At 45.6% G+C, this 20,389-nt stretch overlaps 1 protein-coding gene across 3 annotated transcripts in view; it reads right to left on the bottom strand.

The window, feature by feature from the left end:
- The window catches only part of TNRC6B (trinucleotide repeat containing adaptor 6B), a 252,336-nt gene extending 239,010 nt beyond the window's left edge, over nt 1-13,326 (bottom strand). For 2 of the 3 annotated variants that reach the window (XM_055394741.2, XM_055394745.2), the window contains exon 1: nt 13,190-13,326. The gene's annotated coding sequence lies outside the window, so the exon portion shown is untranslated. Of the gene's footprint in view, nt 1-13,051; nt 13,127-13,189 lie in introns of those variants that run through there. The other variant, XM_055394742.2, reaches the window with a different exon arrangement.
- Between the last annotated feature and the right edge of the window lie 7,063 nt (nt 13,327-20,389).

Below are 20,389 nucleotides of genomic sequence, written 5' to 3'. Positions count from 1 at the left end.
AGGAAGCGTGGGGTGATGTCACGATGTGCTGAGGCTGCCTCACAAGCTCTGTGTGGGGCACAGGGTCCCCTTTTTACAGTTTTCAAACCAGCCCTTACTGGCTTGAATTGTGATGCCTTCTGCATTTTCATTCTCTTGTTTTGTTTTTGTTATTTCCACAAAGAGCCCTTTCACCAATTCTCTTGGTGTTTTAAAAGTAATGCTTTCCCCTGTGGGCCTGTGTTTTGGCCATACATTAGGAATGTTGGGGCAGAAAGAGATCTCCTCCTGCATGGTTTAAGCAGGAATCTATAATTAGTGTGCCCTTTCGTTTACAGGTATAGAGCCACACTGCAAAATAAAAACATCAGAAATGTTAAATATCTCGTATAAAACTATAAAACTTTTATAGAGAAAGTAAGGTTGACGAGTAGTTGGTGAAACTATTTTAAAATCTGTTGTCCATGGTACATCTAAGCAGAATTGTTTATTCATTGAGGTCTCAGAAATACACATTTGGGTAAAATATCTCACAGAAAGGATATTACTGAGCACAATACACCAGTAGCAAGATTTTCACTGAAGGAAAAACACCTAGCTCCTAGGGGAACCTGGGCTTCATCTCTCACTCCTTCCATCACGTTGGAACCCTGCGAAATTACCCAGCCCATAAAAACTAACCACCCCGTATGTAGGGGCAGCTTTTGCCTTCTGAGCCTGAACACCCTGTTTCTATGGAGTGTGAGTCTTAAGTAAACCTGCTTTCACTTCACCACAGCTCACTCTTGAATTCTTTCCTGTGCGAAGTCAAGGACTCTTACCTTGGCAGCTGATCCCAGGAACTCAACCGAGACCTGGAACATAACCAGCCTCTTGTGCCCCATTTTCCTGCAACGTACTGACCTGGGCCTAAGTCAGGGAGCTTTGACCTCTCCTTCTTTTGGAGGCTCTTCCTAGGTTTGAAAAATGAAGACATGCCAGGGACTTCCCTGGTGGTTCAGTGGCTAAGACTCTACATCCCCAATGCAGGGGGCCCGGGTCCTTGGTCAGGGAACTAGATCCCACATGCCACGACTCAAAGATCCTTTGTGCTACAACCAAGAAAGAAACTAAGACCTGGCACAGCCCAATAAATAAGCAAAAAATACATAAATTTTAAAAAATCTGTGGTACATTTTAAATGTATACATGTAATTAACACTTCTAGGGGAAGAAAACCATATTAACTGTAGTACTCACAAAATATAGGAATAATAAACATGTTCATCTGTCATTAATCACAGAGAGTATGATACAGTAACTGGAACAAGTTTAAAGCCACAATCAATAACTCCTTCCAATCCTGTGAACTTATCTCTTAGTACTGCTTACTGTACGCAAACCATTCTGTGAGTGCCACAGAAAACAACAAAGTGTTATAAACTTGTTTCAAGCGCTACATATCCAGGAGCGAACGAACTCCTGACTTCTCCCACTTCTCTAATGGAGGAATTACAAGGAACGTGTCCTAGTTATCACTCCACTCTCCTGGTGCTTCCTGAACTTGCACCTCACTTGGGACTCAAACCTACGATCTTCCAACTGAAACTGCCTAACTCATCTCAGGACTTAATGAAGCTCAGGTTCTTTATGTCTCAGCGCAGAAGGAATTCAGAGAGAGGCAAAGTGATAACTAAAAAGACTTATCAATATCCTTTGTAAAGAGGTTGCAGGAAAAAGGGGCATGAGAAGATGGTCATGATCCAGGTCATGGGCAGGTTCCCGGGATGGGCCACCAAGTGACGGCCCTTGGCTTAGCACACAAAAGAATTCAAGAGTGAGCCACAGTAAATAAAAAGCAGCTTTATTGAAGATGATACACATTGCAATTATAGAATGCTCAGAATGTGAGCAACCATGGTAGAAACACACTCCGCACAGAGTGTGGGCTGTCTCAAAAGTCAAGAGCAGCCACAAAATACGGGGTGCTCAGTGTTTAAGGGCTGGGTAAGCTAACGGGTGGGAGGATTATTCCAACTATTTCAGGGGGAAGGGGCAGGGACTTCCAGGAATTGGGCCACCGCCCACTTTTTGCCCTTTTATGGTCAGCGTCAGAACTGTCATGATGCCTGCGGGTGTGTCACTTATCATATGCTAGTATATTACCATGAGTGTAAAATGAGGTTCAGGGTCTACTGGAAGTTGAATCTTGATGCCATCCTGGGCCTAATCAGTTCTAATCAGTTTATGCCATATCCTTAACAGCTCAGTCATTCTTTTAAAGGTTCTGCCCTGCTTCTTTTCCTCCTGTCTCACTTCTACACCCTTAAATAGATTTTCTATCTTACCTCAAGACGTTGTAGCCTTCTCAGCCTCACCCTGCTTCCATTGTGTCCTTCCTTTTCACTCCAAACATCTTAAAATAAACTATATTCACTGGTGTCATTTTCCCTACCATCCATTATCTCCGTAGCTCCTTGTAATGTAGGTCAATAAACGAACACACAGAAATTTGTAGCAATCGACTTTGTAACAGGCTAATTGTCATCTTCTGAATGGGATCAGCACTGCTGCTGCTGCTGCTAAGTCGCTTCAGTCGTGTCCGACTCCATGCGAACCCATAAATGGCAGCCCACCAGGCTCCCCCATCCCCGGGATTCCCCAGGCAAGAACACTGGAGTGGGTTGCCATTTCCTTCTCCAATGCGTGAAAGTGAAAAATGAAAGTGAAGTCACTCAGTCGTGTCTGACTCTTAGAGACCCCACAGACTGCAGCCTACCAGGCTGCTCTGTCCATGCGATTTTCCGGGCAAGAGTACTAGAGTGGGTTGCCATTGCCTTCTCCAAGAGCTTAATCACCTCTCCTTCTGAAAACTATCAAGTTCTGAATATGAAAATCTGAGAAACACTGGTTAGTCAACAAAGTCCAGACATCTACTAACTGTACTTAACAATGACAACAGGATGAAAGACAGTAAGAGTTGGGGTGAACTGGGGAAAAGGAGGCACTACTTAAGAATAACAGGGCTGAAAAAGAGGAGTTATTAAACTAAACAGGTGTAAACTGAAAGAAAATGGGCTGAATTTCCATTCAATGAATCTTCCTTTCTTCACTTTTAGTTGAGAATCAAATAAACTAATGCTGACTCAGTGAACCACTTAAAAGATTTATGTTGTTCTTTTTGTTGTTCATTAGTGAAGTTGCGCCCCATTCTTTGCAACCCCCATGAACTGTAGCATGCCAAGTTCCTCTGTCCTCCACTAACTACTGGAAAAACCATAGCTCTGACTACACTTACAGGTTAAGTAAAACTAGAATTTCAAGCTGTAGAAATCGTCTTTCCCAGTACATGCACCTGGAGTCCCTTCTAGGTAATCCCTTCTGACATCATCCCTTTGACTGGTTTAGTATCTGGTCCTGTGAGGTGGATCAGCATTTGTCTCAAGCAATCTGGAGGCGACTTCCTTTACTCTCTGCTCTTCAGTTCAGTTGCTCAGTCATGTCCAACTCTTTGGGACCCCTTAGACTGCAGAATGCCAGGCTTCCCTGTCCATCACCAACTCCCAGATTTGCTCAAACTCATGTCCATCGAGTCAGTGATGCCATCCAACCATCTCATCCTCTGTCGTCGCCTTCTCTTTCCATCTCCAATCTTTCCCAGCATCAGAATCTTTTTCAGTGAGTCAGTTCTTTGCATCAGGTGGCCGAAGTATTACAGAATTTCAGCATCAGTCCTTCCAGTGAATATTCAGGACTGATTTCCTTTAGGATGGACTGGTTGGATCTCCTTGGAGTCCAAGGGACTCTCAAGAGTCTTCTCCAACACCACAGTTCAAAAGCATCAATTCTTTGGTGCTCAGCTTTCTTTATGGTCCAGCTCTCACATCCATACATGACTACTGGCAAAACCATAGCTTTGACTAGATGGACCTTTGTTGGCAAAGTAATGTTTCTGATTTTAATATGCTGTCTAGGTTGGTCATAGTTTTTCTTCCAAGGAGCAAGCATCTTTTAATTTCATGGCTGCACTCACCATTCTGGAGCTCAAGAAAATAAAGTCTGTCACTGTTTCCATTGTTTCCCCATCTATTTGCCATGAAATGATGAGACCGGATGCCATGATCTTATTTTTTTGAATGTTGAGTTTTAAGCCAGCTTTTCACTCTCCTCTTTCACTTTCAACAAGAGGTTCTTCAGTTCCTCTTCACTTTCTGCCATAAGAGTGGTATTATCTGCATATCTGAAATTACTGATATTTCTCCCAGCAATCCTGATTCCAACTTGTGCTTCTCTGCTCCTAGATAAGCTTAAATGAGTCATAACTTTCTAACTCCATCTAGTTATAAGTGCTATTTTAAGCAAGCATATTAATTAGAAGTGACAAACATCATTCTGGTTTACGATTAGCTTCTTTGAATGGTACTTTATGATGCCTTTATGAATTCAAATGTATGGAATCACAACAACAATTATTTCTAAGACTATGTCCAGTTCTGAAATGTAATCTGAGTCTGACATGTCACTTACAGGTCTGTAAGACAGCTGTTGGCCCTGTACCCTGACACCAGCTTTATAAAAGCACACCACTGTACCATCTTCTCCTCATACTAAATATGCTCCTTTGGGCCTCTGTGTAAGCCGTTTGCCCTGCCTGAAATGCCCTCTTCCTCCATGATTGAGTGGAAATGTTACGTTCCCTGGAAAGGCTTTCCTGACCTCTAGTTGTGTAGATGACTTTCCTTTTCACCCCTGCCCCCTCCCTGAATGTCTACTATAACACTTACAACACCAAATGGCACTCATCTGTGTCTGCCTTGCCCACTTGGCTGTGCATGCCTTGGAAACAAAAATCTCTTATACCATCCCTGTAGTCCTAGCTCCTAACCCAGCATTCAGCACACAGTGCACACGCAAACATTCAGTGTAAACTGTAGTCAAGTAAGTACCAACCACATAAAAAAGTGTTTTAAGGAATAACCATTCTGATCATTTCTACTAATAAAGGATTAAAAAGATACTCATTAAACTCTGCAATGGGTAGTTCCCTGGTGGTCTAGTGGTTAAGATTCCAGGTTTTCACTGCCGTGGCCTGGGTTCAATCCCTGTTCGAGGAACTGGGATCCTATACACGGCCATAAAAAAAAAAAAAGAAAACCCCAACTCTACAATGACTAGATAAAACTCTCATACAAACTAAAATTCTTTATTACAATATTCTTTCTATAATAATGAAGTATTTATCTATTACAGGTAGAAATTTAGAAAAAAACAGACCCTAGAGACAACCTAAAATGGAAAGCCCCTCCCTGCCCCCATATATTTAAATGATCAGAATGAGATACTTTTCTGTTTTAGTTTTCTTTCCTAATTTATTTGAAAAATTTTCATTCAGGACCTACTATGTGTAATTTACAGTGGGAGATGCTGCGCTGTGCTGTGCTTAGCTGCTCAGTCGTGTCCAACTCTTTGCGACCCCATGGACTGCAGCCTGCCAAGCTTCTCTGTCCATGGGGATTCTCTAGGTAAGAATATTGCAGTGGGTGCCAGATACTGGTGATAAAAATGTGAGCAAAACAGACAAGGCATTTTTATTCACGTAGCTATTTTCTGGCAGGGAAACAATATACAAATTAAATGATTACTTAATTACAATTAAATTAAGTGCTCTGAGTGTTCAAAAGGAGCACTTCCACTGGGGGGGGGAGGGGTGTGTGCTTAAGAAATAACACATAAACAGGGCTCCAAGGATTGAAGAGGCAACAAGTAGGCTTGGGGTGCGAAGCTTCCAGACCATTGGAATGGCAAGTGCAAGGAAGAGACTTTGAGCAGGTGAGGATCTGCATTTTAGGAATCAGAAGGTCAGTGTGACAAGAGGACAGGCAGCAATGGGGAGAAGGACAGGGAATGAGGCAGGGTCTTCCCTGGGCATTTAGTGAACAAGACAGATCAGATGCTTATTCTTGTGAAGTTTATATTCCAGAGGGTGGATGGCAGTGTTTGGGCGACAGGTTAACAATTTTAAGTAGGGAGGACATGTGATTAGAGTTACACTTGTTTCTTAGTTAAATATCTTATATTTGAGGAATAACGTATACAGAACAGACACATAGTCTAAAGTGATTATTCCTTCTGCAGTTTCTACAATTTTCTGAGGCAGAGCATTCCCTACTTACAAGGGAAAAAATTAAGTTCTGCAAACTAAGTAATTTATTTGAAGATACTTATTCAACAAACATTTGAGTGCCTACAATATGGCAGGCACAGTACAGTGTGTGCATTCATACAGAGATGAATGCAAGTCTTGCTCTTAAGAAACTCACAATCTGATGCAAGAGACAAATCTAGAAACACTATACAGCGTAGTCCGTGCTAAAAGTGAGAAAAGTATAAAGCAGCAAAGAGAAATTCAATATTCCTAGAAAGATTTAATCATATCATCTTTGTGTTAAAGGTGTACTTTTTCATACTATGTTTTTAAATTTTCAATCATTCCTGTGCTTGGAACATAGTTGATACTCAAGTATATGTCTACAACACAAACAAACCCAGGATTTTTCACTTCTAGTTCAGGTCCTTTCCAAGAACCAAATATGCTCCTAACTGGAAGGCTTTGCATTAATTCCAAGGAGCTCTTCTTTGAAGCTGCTTTCACAGCCAGCTTACAAAACCACAAAAGAAAGTAAGTTTCATTAAAGTCACACTTCATTATTTGCCCAGCCTGAAAACCCGTAACAACTTCTAAACAGTTATTTTTTTAAAGTGAATTTTCATTCAGAAGAAATTCTCCTTCATAATTCATGATATCTGTCCTCAAAGCACTTGTATTTTGGTTTCTAACTGAAAAGATAAAATGAAGCACATAGAAAGAATAAAACAAAATACAAGGTAGCATTTGTTCAGTGATTTAAAATATTTATAGACTATCTACTATGAGCAAGCTCTGACAAACATAAATAGCATATTAAAAAGCAGAGACATTACTGAAAAGATTCGTATAGTCAAAACTATGGTTTTTTCCAGTAGTCACATATAGATGTGAGAGTTGAATCACAAAGAAAGCTGAGCGCTGAAGAACTGATGCTTTTGAACTGTGGTGTTGGAGAAGACTCTTGAGAGTCCCTTGGACAGCAAGGAGATCAAACCAGACGATCCTAAAGGAGATCAGGCCTGAATATTCACTGGAAGGACTGATGCTGAAACTTCAATACTTTGGCCACCTAATGCAAAGAACTGACTTACTGGAAAAGAGCCTGATACTGGGAAAGATTGAAGGCAGGAGGAGAAGGGGACGAGAGAGGATAAGATGGCTGAATGCATCACCAACTTGATGGACATGAGTCTGAGTAAGTCTGAGAGTTGGTGATGTACAGGGAAGCCTGGCATGCTGCTGTCCATGGGTTGGCAAAGAGTTGGACACAACTAAGCGACTGAACTGAACTGATCTACTATGAGCCAGGTAAGGAGTCCTCTTAGGGAGGCAAAGTTGAGTAAGACAAAAGCCTGTCTTCAGGGAACTCAGTCTTATAGCCTGTCTTCAAGGAACTCAGTCAATAATACACAACCTAGGACAATCAGAGCTATAATTCAGCAGGTACACACAGATGAGAACACAGCTGCCCCAGGTTCTAATTCATGAGCATCTATTCCCAAGCCTTATCAGTTACTGAATATTTTAACACTACCCCTGATTATAATACAAACTGATAAATATTGTAAGTAACTGCTATATGAAAAAATGAATGTTAAAACGGCTCAAAGGAGATGGTGAGAACTGAATTTTCTGGCTTTCTCAGAAAGGACGGTTAGCATATTTGGATAAGGACCTGGTTTCAAGAAAGAGAAGAGTGTTACCAAAAGGTCAGTGGTGGCAATTAGCCCAGTACAGCCCTCCAACTATGCTAAGGACATGGTTCAGAGCTGTGCTGTCCAGCATGGTAGCCACTTGCCACACATAGCTATTGAGCACTGGAAATGTGGTGAGTCTCAACTGAGATGTATTAAGTGAAAAGTACACTCCAGATTTCAGTTTCACATGAAAAAAAGCATGTAAGGCACCTCAATATGTTTTTTTAACCAATTATATGTTTACATAATATCTTGGATATCTCGATGTAAATAAAGTGTTATGAAAATCAATTTCACCCTTTCTTTCTACCTTTTTAATGTGGCTACTAGAAAATTTAAAATTACATGTGTGGTTCACATCTGCGGCTTGCATTCTATTTCTACTGCACAGTGCTGGTCCAGAGAGCTTTAAATAACAAGTTACAGAGTTTAATCCCTTGAGGCTATGAAACACTATTGAATGTTTTTAAACCTAAGTGCTTGTGGTAGATTTGGGGAGGGGGCAGGAAACATAAATGAAGCCCTGTTTCAGAAGTGTGGGGGCCATCCGTAGGGTCAAGATACTAGAGGCTGTTGTCAATGTCAAAAGGCCGGCAAATGTCAAAGGGTAAGCGGGCTCAGCTGGAAAGTGTACAAGATCTTTAGAAGTCCCACGCTAGGTGGGGAGAGGAGGAAAAAACCAAGAGCAGGGTGAGGTGAGGGAAGAGGAACAGCTGCAAGCACTGACGTGAGCCTGGATGACCAAGGTGCACTGCTCAGCGAACTAGCGAGCCCAACACCGGTTTAGAGTTAGATTAGATCTCATCTGGCTCAGTGTGAAGGGCTCCCAGGCAGAGGTGCCATTCAGGAGAACAAAATCGGTGTCTTCTTTAGCGATTCCAGATTTCTCTTTCTCTGTGGCAAGACCCCTGCCAGTGGGATCAAGTTCGGAGTAGGTAGGAGGCAGAAAGGAAGGCTACCAAAAGCTACAAGATAGCAATAAGTTATAAAAGCAAACACCCAGACTCACAACACAGCCAACAAATGTTTACTGGGAGTCTGTTGTATGCCTAGTCCTTGGCTCAGCTCTGGAGGTATGGGAAACAAAACAGACATGGTTCTGAATCAAAAATTGTGGTGAGAACTATGAAAAAAGAACAGGAAGCTCTGAGAGATCTAACTGAGGGAGGATGAGAGCAGTGGGATGAGGTCATAAAGGAAAGACTCTCTGAAGAAGTGATGATTTCATGTGAACCCTGAAGTCAGGTGGGTAAAGACCAGGAGGAGTAACGGCCCAGGCCAGAAGAGTGCTGTGCACAAAAACCTTAAGGCTAGAAAAGGCTTGGGTAATTCAGACAACTGAAAGAAAGGCTACGTAGTTAGAATGTCAAGAAGGCAGGTGGGTCATAAAAACGGTGTGAGAAGGCTGGAGAGGCAGGCGAAGGCCAGATCTTGCACGGCCTCACGGGATGGAAAATAAAATCCCGAATGGGTCCAAGTGCAATGGGAAGTCGTGAGGGGTTCTGATCAGGGAAGTGGTCCAATCCTGATGGGTTCCAAGTGTTCAGCCACCTATGCTCTGTCTACTCAGCCCCCTGAACAGAAGCTGGCTTGGGAGCAAAGGGGCAGGAGCCAGCATTTGTAGCTGAGTAGCAACATACCTGGTCTGGGGCAACAGAATGTAATATAAGGCCCTTCAAGGGACTCCCCTGGTGGTCCCGTGGTTAGGACTCCATGCTACCAATGCAGGCAGCATGGGTTAGATCCCTGGTCAGGAAACTAAAACCTACATGCCACGCGGCATGCCCAAAAGGTAATGATAATAAGGCCCTTCAAGTTTTCCCTGGGGTGTCCCTGGTGGCTCAGACAGTAAAGAATCCACCTACAATGCAGGAGACCTGTGTTCGATCCCTGGGTTGGGAAGATCCCCTGGAGAAGGGAACGGCTACCCACACTAGTATCCTGGCCTGGAGAATTCCATGGACTGTATAGTTCGTGGGGTCGCCAAGAGTCGAACAAGACTGAGTGACTTTCACTTTCAAGTTTTCCAGGGTTGCAAGGTTGGGAGAAGGATGGCACCACCAAAGAATACAGAAAAATCTGATGGAAGAGTTGATTTGGGAGACACTGGCTGGGAGGCACAACTCTAAACATACTGAGTATGGAGCACTAGGGAAGAATACCAGCAGGTAAATATGGTTGCTGTTTTAGAGAATGGAAGAGAGATCAGACATGGATACTGAGGTTAACACAGAGAAGTGACAGTTTAAATCCCAAAAGTAAATAACATTTTCAAATAGTTGAAAAGGGGAAAAAAAAAAAGCAAAACAAGACTGAGTCTGATCCTCAGTGTTCTCTCTGGGATGGAATTCAGGGCTCTCGAAAGGGACAGAGCATGAGGGAGTCTTTGGAGAGTGATGGAACCATTCTGTACCCTGATTGTGGCACTGGTTACATGAATCTGTACATGTGTTAACATTCAGAATGTTACAATATTAATAACAGAAATTTTCAAAATTAAAAAATTTACTTCCCAGGCTCTCTGAACTGCTCCATTTAAGTATTCTTCCAGAACATGCCTTTAGCACATGAGCTATTCTCTTTACTGTCCCATTAAACTAAAACCGCTAAAAGGAACCCTAAGTCGTGACATTCTAAACTGTTTCTTAGTCAACTGACATTTACTGTGCTCCTATTATATGTATCAAGCACCCTGCTGGATTCAAAACTGAATGATGCCTGGTTCCTGGAAGGATTAACTGACAACAGCAACGTACCAGAGTGTAGACCTGCACAAAAGGCTCTGAAAGCCTTGACCCCTGAATTAAAGGCACTTTATCTGGGAAAGGTTGGGGGCGGGAGGAGAAGGGGACGACCAAGAATGAGATGGCTGGATGGCATCACCGACTCGATGGACATGAGTTTGAGTGAACTCCGGGAGTTGGTGATGGACAGGGAGGCCTGGCGTGCTGTGATTCATGGGGTCGCGGAGAGTCGGACACGACTGAGCGACTGAACTGAACTGAACTATCTCTATAAAAATTAAATAGGGAAGAAATTAAAACAAAACTTAGATGTAACACCAGCAAAAATGCTAATCTCTAAAAAATTAAGAATGAGTTTCATTAATTAATTTAGATATGAAGAACCTAATTATCAGTCACATTTCCCTTTTCCATCCCTTTCTGCTTCTCAGTGTCCTTTCTGCATTTCTTCCTCTGGATAATTTGTGGGGGAGGGCAAAATGGAATATGCATAGGGTTTGAAATCAGACTGAAGACTATAAACTGATGCCCTTTAACTTTCTAGCTCTGTGGCTTTTGTGGTTGTTTTTCCCATCCATAAAACCGTAACGACACTGACCTCACAGGCTTGAGGTAAGGATTAGGTAAAAAATTATAAACAGGTTGGCACAGGCAAAACACGCCAAAAAAAATGTTAGCTAACGTTATCATTACCATTTGAACAAATGACATTGTCCTGATTTAAAACATTTTTAAGTGCTTCCATTTGAATGAGGACAAAACTATTTCCCAACCCACCTCCCAAAGGGCATGAAATTTATATGCTACCTTAGAAAAGCCGCTTGGGAATTTCTTCTCTTTAAGTCCCATCAGAAACTTTTCTGCTCAAATGTTTGGGACAAGCACTTAAAAACAGTCAAAAACTAAAAAATTATTTTAAAGGCATCATATCATCACTGCATCAAGTGGAACAAGACAGTCTGATTCGTGTTCTGGATACTTGCCTTAGTGTATGGACCTATTTCATTCACATCTCTCCTACTACCTACCTAGTGAGACAACACACACGGTAGGGTAGAGGTGGCAATGTGCTAAAAGTTCTGCTTTTTAAGAGCTATTTACATAACACTACCAAAAGCTAAGACTTCCCTGGTGGCTCAGACGGGTAGAAGCGTCTGCCTACAATGAGGGTGACCCGGGTTCAATCCCTGGGTCGGGAAGATCTCCTGGAGAAGGAAATGGCAACCCACTCCAGTATTTCCAGTATTCTTGCCTGGACAATCCCATGGACGGTGTTACCTGGTAGGCTACAGTCCATGGGGTCGCAAAGAGTGGGACACGACTGAGCGACTTCACTTCTTCTACCATAGTTCCAAAGCCACCCGAATCAACAGGAAACTATCATCCTACTGAAATTTCCCACAACTAGGAAGAAAACAGCCGCTATTGTTAAACTTGCACAAAATGCTGTGATTCATGGGGTCGCAGAGAGTCGGACACGACTGAGCGACTGAACTGAACTGAAGATTTCCATACATCTTATTTCTGTTAGCTTAACTGGGGGAGGGGAATAGTAATTAACAACGTTTCATTCACTGACTATGGAGAAACATCTCTGGCTAATTTTGTTCTGTATTTTGCCTATACTGTAAGCAAATGGTCAGGTTGAATTCACCTTATGCCTCGCTTCAACCTTTAGCACTGAGGCTAAAAAGTAAAAGTGAAAAAGCAGGGATCCTGAAAAGACCCAGACTAATTCCTGGTGTTCAGATACCCGAGGATGGGCTGGGCCTTAAGGTCACCGACAAGAGGCTACCCTTATTGGGTGTCTTCAGCCACTACATACTGCATTTAAGCCCACTGTGGAAACCCACTAGTTTGAAACCAAGGGCGCAGGACCAGGGGATGGCAGAAAACACTTCTGGCTGGTCGTCCGCTGATAGTCCCCTAGCCCTCCTTTCCTTGTGCAAGAGTTAATCGACTCTTAAGTGGCCACACAGGCAGGGCTCCGGGGTGAGGGGTGGAGTTGGGACCCACGGCCCGGGTCGGGCAGGGGAGCGCATTCACTCTGTCACACAGGTCCTGTACACAGGTGGGGCCCGGGAGGCTCCGAGGCCTGACGCCTCCCTCTGCCACCGCCAGGCAAGGGGCCCCAACGCGCCTCCGTGGGCCTCGGCTTTCCGTCGCGACGGGGACCCCTCCCGGCCCCGAGGTGCCCCGGCGACGGGAAGCGAACTCGACTCGACCGGCCCACCCGGAAGCCCTCCCCCAGCTCACACCTGCCGGCGCGTGACGCCCGCCGCCGCCGCCGCCGCGCGCGCCGGCCCGCCCGCCGGCCCCGACCCGGCCATTCCGGGCGCCCCTACCCAGCGCGAGGACGTCGCCCGCGTCCCTCCCCGCCCCGGGGTTAAACCCACCAGACGCCCGCCCCGCGGAGCGCGCGCCCAACGCCGCCGGCCCCGCGCGCGCTCACGCCCCTCCCGGCCCTCTCCCCGCCGCGCGCGCTCACTCGCGAGGACACGCACACGCTGCGCCTCAGCTTGACAGGCCAGCCCCGCGCCGCGCGCTCCCGCGGACGTCCTCGCCCACCCGGCCGCCCGGTTCTGACTGGGCGGTGAGCGGGGGGAGGGGAAGGGCGGCGGTGGCCGTCGGTCCTCACTCACCGCCGAGCCGTGCCGGCTCCGAGTGCGCGGCGTTCCGCTGTGAGGCGATGCGGGGCGATGCGCGCGGTCCCCGCTCCTTCGCAGGCTATGGAGGCGACGTAGTAGGGGGACTGAGGGGCTCGGGGGAGGGGGTCACTCCCTCCCGCTTCACCTCCGAGAAACACGGGGACCCCAGAAACTAAAAACAAAATAAACAAACTTTCCCCTCCGCCTCCCTCCCCCAAAACCACAACACAAACACTCGGGGCCCCGCCCAGAGCCCCACTCTATTGGCCGCAGGGAGGATGCTGCCGGCCCTCACTGGCTGGCTTTTGTGCCCGTCAAGCTGCCGTTCCGCCCCTCCAATGCCTCGCCGCAGCCGTCGCCCCTCATTGGTCAAATGCGTTCCGTTTGACGAGCTAGGATTGGCTGAGCTGCCTGCGCCAATCATCCGGGGACACACCCCCTCAGCATCCCAGAGGCCGCTTCCTCGGTCGCGGACGCGGAGAGGCGAAGGGGAAACTAGAGCATGATGGCGGCCGAGCTCAGTTAGCGCAACCATCGTCTTTTTCCTTTTATTAGCTCATTAGTGCCTCGCCCTCGCGCTGTTTCCCCTAAGCTCCTCTCTCCATCCAGTACTGCCTAATAACGGAATCTATACGTCCTGGCTCCTTGATTTATCCCCTCAGAAGTCCTGAGTGTGGGCTGGCTGTGAGTCATTGGACTGTCAGCATGTCACTCGTTAGTCAAATCTCCAAACTATTGGTGGAACGGCAAGAAAGCCCGTCCAACAACAAGGGCTAATGCCATTGGTTTGTCTCCACCAAGTTCTTTCCTGGTACCTTATTGGGTAGATAGGCGCGTCGGTGAGATTCGCACTGTTAATTGTTTGCTAGGCAGTTTGGATGACTGTTCATTTGGCCTGTAGTTGGTAATAACGACTACCCGCTTGTAGCCGCTTTGTGCCAACTGTGCAGAGTTCTTTACAAGGACTATCGATTAAAGCTGTCAGTTATAGGTTCTCTAAATTTTACAGATAAGACACTAAGGCTCCAGAGAGGTTAGGACATTTGCCCAAGGTCACCTAGATAGAAAATAGTTGGTAGACCAACATTTGGTCCCGGATCTGTCTGACTTCAAAGCCTAAGCTTTTTCACTGTACTTTAGTGTCTCCCTTAGCCTAGAATCGTACCTGTCAGCCAACCCTGCATCTTAAAAAGGTTTCATTCAGAGCCTAAGGTCCTCAGTTTCTGGAGGTAACGCTGTTGGGGACTAGAGCTGTGGATAGGTTGTCACTGCCTCCACTGTATCTTCTCCTCCAGCACCCATTCCTCCCACCCTAAATTAAACAGTCTTGGTGTTTCCTAACCGGAAGCCCATTTACCTTTATGGTCATTTTCTCCACTGTATAAATAAATGAATACTTCTACCAGCCTTCTGTTTCAAGCCTACTTTCCCAACTCCCACCCATCCATCTCCAGCTCACTCTTTTCTGAGAGAGTCCTGAAGAACCAGAAACGAGGAGAGAGTCCAAAGAGGGAAAGAGAATAAATCGGTTTAGGAATAATTTACTGTATGCAAATAGAACAGCCCTTTCTGGAAAGCTTCCAGAGTAGCCCCTGATGCTGTGCAAGACGTGTGTTCCTGGCTCCTGGCCATTGAATTCTTTCCTGTGGCAGCTTTCAGCAAAGTGAATCCAACATTCCAGCCAGGGGAGGGCAGAATGCTTAGGACCCACTGCCAGAGAACCAGCCCCAGGCTCTGGTACTGAAATGATCTGCAGGAGCACAGTGTTGGACTCGGGCCCGCATTCCGTCTCGGGTAATTAACATTTTACCATCCCAAATCCCCATCCCCTGTAGCTTCAGTAGGATCACTGCCCTTGTTTCGCCTCAAGCTCTTGTGTAACCTCACTGGCACTGTTTTAATAATAAAACAACTACTGTAACACAGAAATAGTGCTCAACACTTACAGCCTTTCAGCAGAGGAAGATAAGTGTTTCACAAACATCAATTAACATTAAATGGCAGGTATTCCCAGGGCAACTGCCAGCAGGACAGAAGAAAAATCATGAGTCAAGGTCTAAGAAAGGTCCTAGGAACCTGAATCCTTAAAACTATATGCACATACCCCACACTAGCATTCCAGTATGAGAATAATTCTGAACCATAAAACAAAATGAGTGAGAAATGGTCAGGGTCCAAAACCTTCCTTATCTTCATAGTTGGTTGTTTGAAACTCTCATTTTAACCCTTAAACTAGTGCTTGATTTTATAGTTAATTGTTCGATACATCTGTCTCCCCAGCTCAGCTTTTTTGTTGTTGTTCAGTCGCTAAGTCAGGTCCGACTCTGAGACCCCGCATACTGCAGCATGCCAGGCTCCTCTGTCCTCCAGTATCTCCCAGAGTTTTGTCAAATTCATGTCCATTGAGTTGATATGCTATCTAACCATCTCACCGTCTGCCACCATCTTCTCCTTTTGCCCTCAGTCTTTCCCAGCATCAGGGTTTTTCCAAGTTAGCTCTCTGCATCAGGTGGCCAAAGTATTGGAGCTTTAGCATCAGTCCTTCCAGTGAATATTTGGGTTTGATTGTCTTTAGGATTGACTGGTTTGATCTCCTTGCTGTCCAAGGGACTCTCAAGAATCTTCTCCAGCACCACAATTCGAAGGCATCAATTCTTTGGCACTCAACCTTCTTCATTGTCCAACTGTCACATCCATACATGACTACTGGGAAAACCATAGCTTTGACTATGCAGACCTTTGTTGGCAAAGTGATATCTCTGCCTTGTAACACGCTATCTAGTTTTGTCATAGCTTTCCTTCCAAGGAGCAAGTGTCTTTTAATTTCATGGCTCCCTGGTGGCTCAGTGGTAAAGAATCTTCCTGCTGTTGTTGGGAATGTGGGTTTGATTCCTGGGTCAGGAGGATCCCCTAGAGAAGGAAATGGCAACCCATTCCAATATTCTTGCCTGGGAAAACCCATGAACAGAGGAACCTGGTGTGCTACAGTCTATGGGGTTGAAAAAGAGTCAGACACAGCAACTAAATACCAACTCAGCTTTAAGTTCCTTGAAAACAAATGGTTTCTTATTCATCTTTGTATGTCTTAAATTGCCCTGGTTACAAAAGGTTCCCCTATAAATAATTATTCAGTAAATATTTATAGAAATTGTGGGCACTTTCCTAAGGTACAGAGGCTGTACAGATGAATAAAATATGTCTGCATTCAGGGACCTCGATTGGTGGGGGTGGCCAACAGGTAAACATGTAATCACAGCACAGATGGCCTGGAAGAACAAGAGAGGGATATGGGGTGCAATCTTTTTATTTTCTGTTTTGCTGTGCCAGGTCTTTAGTTGCAGAACACAGGATCTAGTTCCCTGACCAGGGATCAAACCTGGGCCCCCCTGCATTCGGAGCTTGGAGTCTTAACCACTGGAACACCAGGGGAGTCCTGGGATTCAATCTAGAGGAGACAGAGATGGCTACCCTGAAGAAGTGACATCTACAAGGAGAACTAAAGAATGAATTGTGATTAGCTATTGAAGAGGCTGAGGATGTGTAGTGACCTGTAACACTTGTTCTTGGGGGGCAAGGAGCATGATAGGAATATCCAGGAATGGCTAAAGCCTGTTCTTCCTATAATTTTTGTCTTTGAGGGCCTTTGGGGGTCTGTCCACTCCACCTTGTTCTATTTTCCCTTCCCAGAAGAAAGCAGAAAGCCAGAAACCCTGTTGTGTTTGCCCGCCTGAGAATAGGAAAACAATTTCCAAATACGGTGGCTGTTTTCTGGATCACTGAGTAAAGATTTCAGACCGTACAGAAAGTTTTAAAGTAGAAAAGAAAAGCTCTCCCAAATCCCACTACTAGAGCCAACCGCCATTAAGGAGTCTGTCTTCCCAGACTCTTTTATGAATAGACCCACGCATGGATTTCTTCCAACAAACAGTGGGGTGTGGCTCAGGGTCTTGTCAGTACTTTGAGAGCTCTCATTGCTCAGCACTCAGCTATGGATGGAACCTGTTCTCACTTTCTATACTTAAGGGAAGGATGCCAATAAATCCTATGTTGAGGATGACGGTTTCAAATTCTTGTCACAGCAGATGACAAATTTCCACCTGTTACAGGACTTTGGGGCTTGCTCAGCCTAGTGTGGAATCAAGGAATGGTTTGTAGGAAGGGGGCTCTACTGTGCTCACTGCCCGAGGGCTTACAAGCTGCTTTGGTGGCTGCAGGGTCAATCCATGCCCTGAAAAGGCAGCCCAGGTCAGAGAATGACATGCTCTCTTTTGCTCTCTTTCTCATTTCTTCTCTGCACGCTACTTGGAGAAAATATCTGGGGTGTTTGTTCCAACCCACCCAGCTTTGAGAGTAAAAAGACCCGCCAAGCCCTGCACACTTGCATGCAAGCTGAGTTCAGTATGCTCTTGGAGCGCAATACTATTCTAAGAGCTCTATATGTGGTGTTCTATACATTTGGCTTTTTGCTAGAAGGGAAGGCAAATTTAATGAGTGATGGCTGCCTTGGATGGCTACCAACAGTTCTCTAAGTCATTCCAAGCAATAGGCCTTCCTTCTTTCCCTTGAGAGGTTGTTCTGTGATCCCTAAAACACATTGCGTTGGCCTGGACAAAATCCAACGCAACAGGAATTTCTGCAAACAATTCTGCGATGACCCACAAGCTCAGGGTGACACAGCCAGCTGGATCGGCTCCAACTCTGATTTCCATGATTCAGGAGAACTCCCTTTACCCTTTGCACTGGCCTCTGATTGCTGCGAGGCATTGGGAAGTGTTTGTAAAGCGGTCTCCTGTTCTCAAACTTATAATCATGGGAAAAGTCCCTGTAAAAAGAACTGAATTCAAAAGACAAGAGGACAGCTGACAGCTGATACAGCTCACTTGGGCAGTAGGTGTGGCCACAGCCAAGGCCAAGAGCACTTGGGGGAAGGGGAGGTTTCTAGAGAATGCTGATTATAGAGGACATGCTCGTAAGCATGTATTACACATTTGGTAGCATTTATTGTGTAACAAAGCCCTTGTGACAGAAGCTATGCCGCTTCTAAATCATGTCTCATTTCTTACAACCACACTTCCTGAAAAGCTTGTAGGGAAACCCTGGACACCCCCATCACACCCCAACCTCCTCTGGCCAAAGCGTGACCCCCAGGGAGGTTCGGAGGAGCACCAGATGTGCTGTAAATAACAGCTACCCTTTGGTGAACACTCGCAATGTGTCAGACACTGTTCTGAGGGCTTTACATGGATCATGGCGGCAGTTAATCTTCACAACAACCATGGTTGTCCCCATTTTCCAGGTAGAGAAACTGAGGTTCTAAAGGGTGACTAACTTGTGGCAGGTCACCACAGTTAGTAACCTAATAGCTAAACCCAGACCCTCTCACTCCAATGAGTCAGTTCTTTTCCCTGCTGCTATGTTGTCCTGAGGTATCTACCTTGGACCTGCCACAGTTCAACTGGAGAGACCATCAGCATCCATGAACAGTCACCCTCAGAGCCTTTATTAACTCAACCTCACGCTCTTTTCCCTACAGACTCAGGGAAAGAGGTGCACCCCTTCCTGGCTCAGTTACTGCCTCTGGGACTTCCCTGATGGTCCACTGATTAAGAATCTGCCTTCCAATGCAAGTCTGATCCCTGGTCAGGGAACTAAGATCCCACATGCTGCAGGGAAACTAAGCCTGCGCACCTCAACTAAGATCTGATGCATCCAAAAATAAATAATTTTATTTTTGTTTTTTTATAAAGGACTTCTCTGGTGGTCCAGCAGTAAAGAATCTGCCTGCCAGTGGACATGGGTTCGATCCCCGGTCCAGGAAGATTCCACATGCTGTGGAGCAACTAAGCTCATGCATCACAACTCCTGAGCCCTCAGCCCAACTGCTGAGTCTGGGGCCTAGAGCCTCTGCTCTGCAGCAAGAGTAGCCATGGCTTGAGAAACCCAAACATGGCAACGAAGAGTAGGCCCTGCTCACTGCAACTAGAGAAAGCCCATGCATAGCAGCAAAGACCCAGCACAGCCAAATAAAAATAAATAAAATTTAAGAAAGAAAAGCAAAGACCAACTATACATTTAAAAAAAAAAATTACTGCCTCTAATGGTCTTTCTTCTGCATCTAGTTGGGACCTGGCTTCTCTTCCACTGCCTTCAGAATAGCCTTCCTGCCTGCCTGCCTGCCCTTTCCCCCTCTTTTTCCTTTCCTCGGCTTCTTAAATAATGCCTCGTGGCCATCTCCACCACCACTCTTGCTGTATTCCAGCTTCCAGCCCTCACTCTCTACTGAAACTCACTTCTCTAAGCTCATCTATGACCTCTTTGTGGCCAAGATCCAAGAGACATTCTCAGTCCTTGTTTCCATGGCTTCACCACTATGTTTTACTCTGAGAATCTTCTCTTGGTTCCTCAAAATAGCCAGCTCGCCTCCTACCTCTACAACTGTTCATGCTCTTTTTCATACCCCCTCTTTCCCTCAGCTCCTTCTAAGGAGTCTGTCTCTCTTCTCTCCTTATGTTACCTACCAGGGGCGTTCCGGTGTGGGGGGGCGGGGAGGCAGCGGCAGTGGGAATGAAGAGCAGGCTCATCGTCCTCCCTCCACTTCAGAGATCGCAATTTCATCCCTCCATCCCGCATGCTGTGTGATCTTGTGCCAGTCACATGAACTGTCTGAGCTTCGGTTTCCTCATCTCTAAAATAAGGGTTGCTACTGCTACTGCTAAGTCACTTCAGTCGTGTCCGACTCTGCGTGACCCCATAGACGGAAGCCCACCAGGCTCCCCCATCCCTGGGATTCTCCAGGCAAGGACACTGGAGTGGGCTGCCATTTCCTTCTCCAATGTGTGAAAGTGAAAAGGGAAAGTGAAGTCGCTCAGTCGTGTCCGACCCTTAGCGACCCCACGGACTGCAGCCTACCAGGCTCCTCCATCGATGGGATTTTCTAGGCAAGAGTACTGGAGTGGCTACTCAAAGATAATAATAAGACCCCAAGTTTGTAAGCACATGCTATGCCAGGTGGGACTGGCCATGCAAAACGAAAGCATGGGGCTCCTGATTTCAGAATTTTTAAGAATTTCAAGACAGCAACAGCAGAGCATTACATCAAATGTGGGACCCTCTGCCTTCTGGGTGCAGGGAGCCCTCAAGTTGCACGCTCATGACGCTGGCCCCAGTGCCAAGTACTGCTGTGTAATTATAAAG

The sequence above is a fragment of the Moschus berezovskii genome, chromosome 6, assembly GCF_049115385.1.
Source record: "Moschus berezovskii isolate FMDL1 chromosome 6, NW_MosBer_1.0, whole genome shotgun sequence".
NCBI classification, from domain to species: Eukaryota; Metazoa; Chordata; class Mammalia; order Artiodactyla; family Moschidae; genus Moschus; species Moschus berezovskii.
This window is presented reverse-complemented; position numbering and strand designations above follow the sequence as displayed.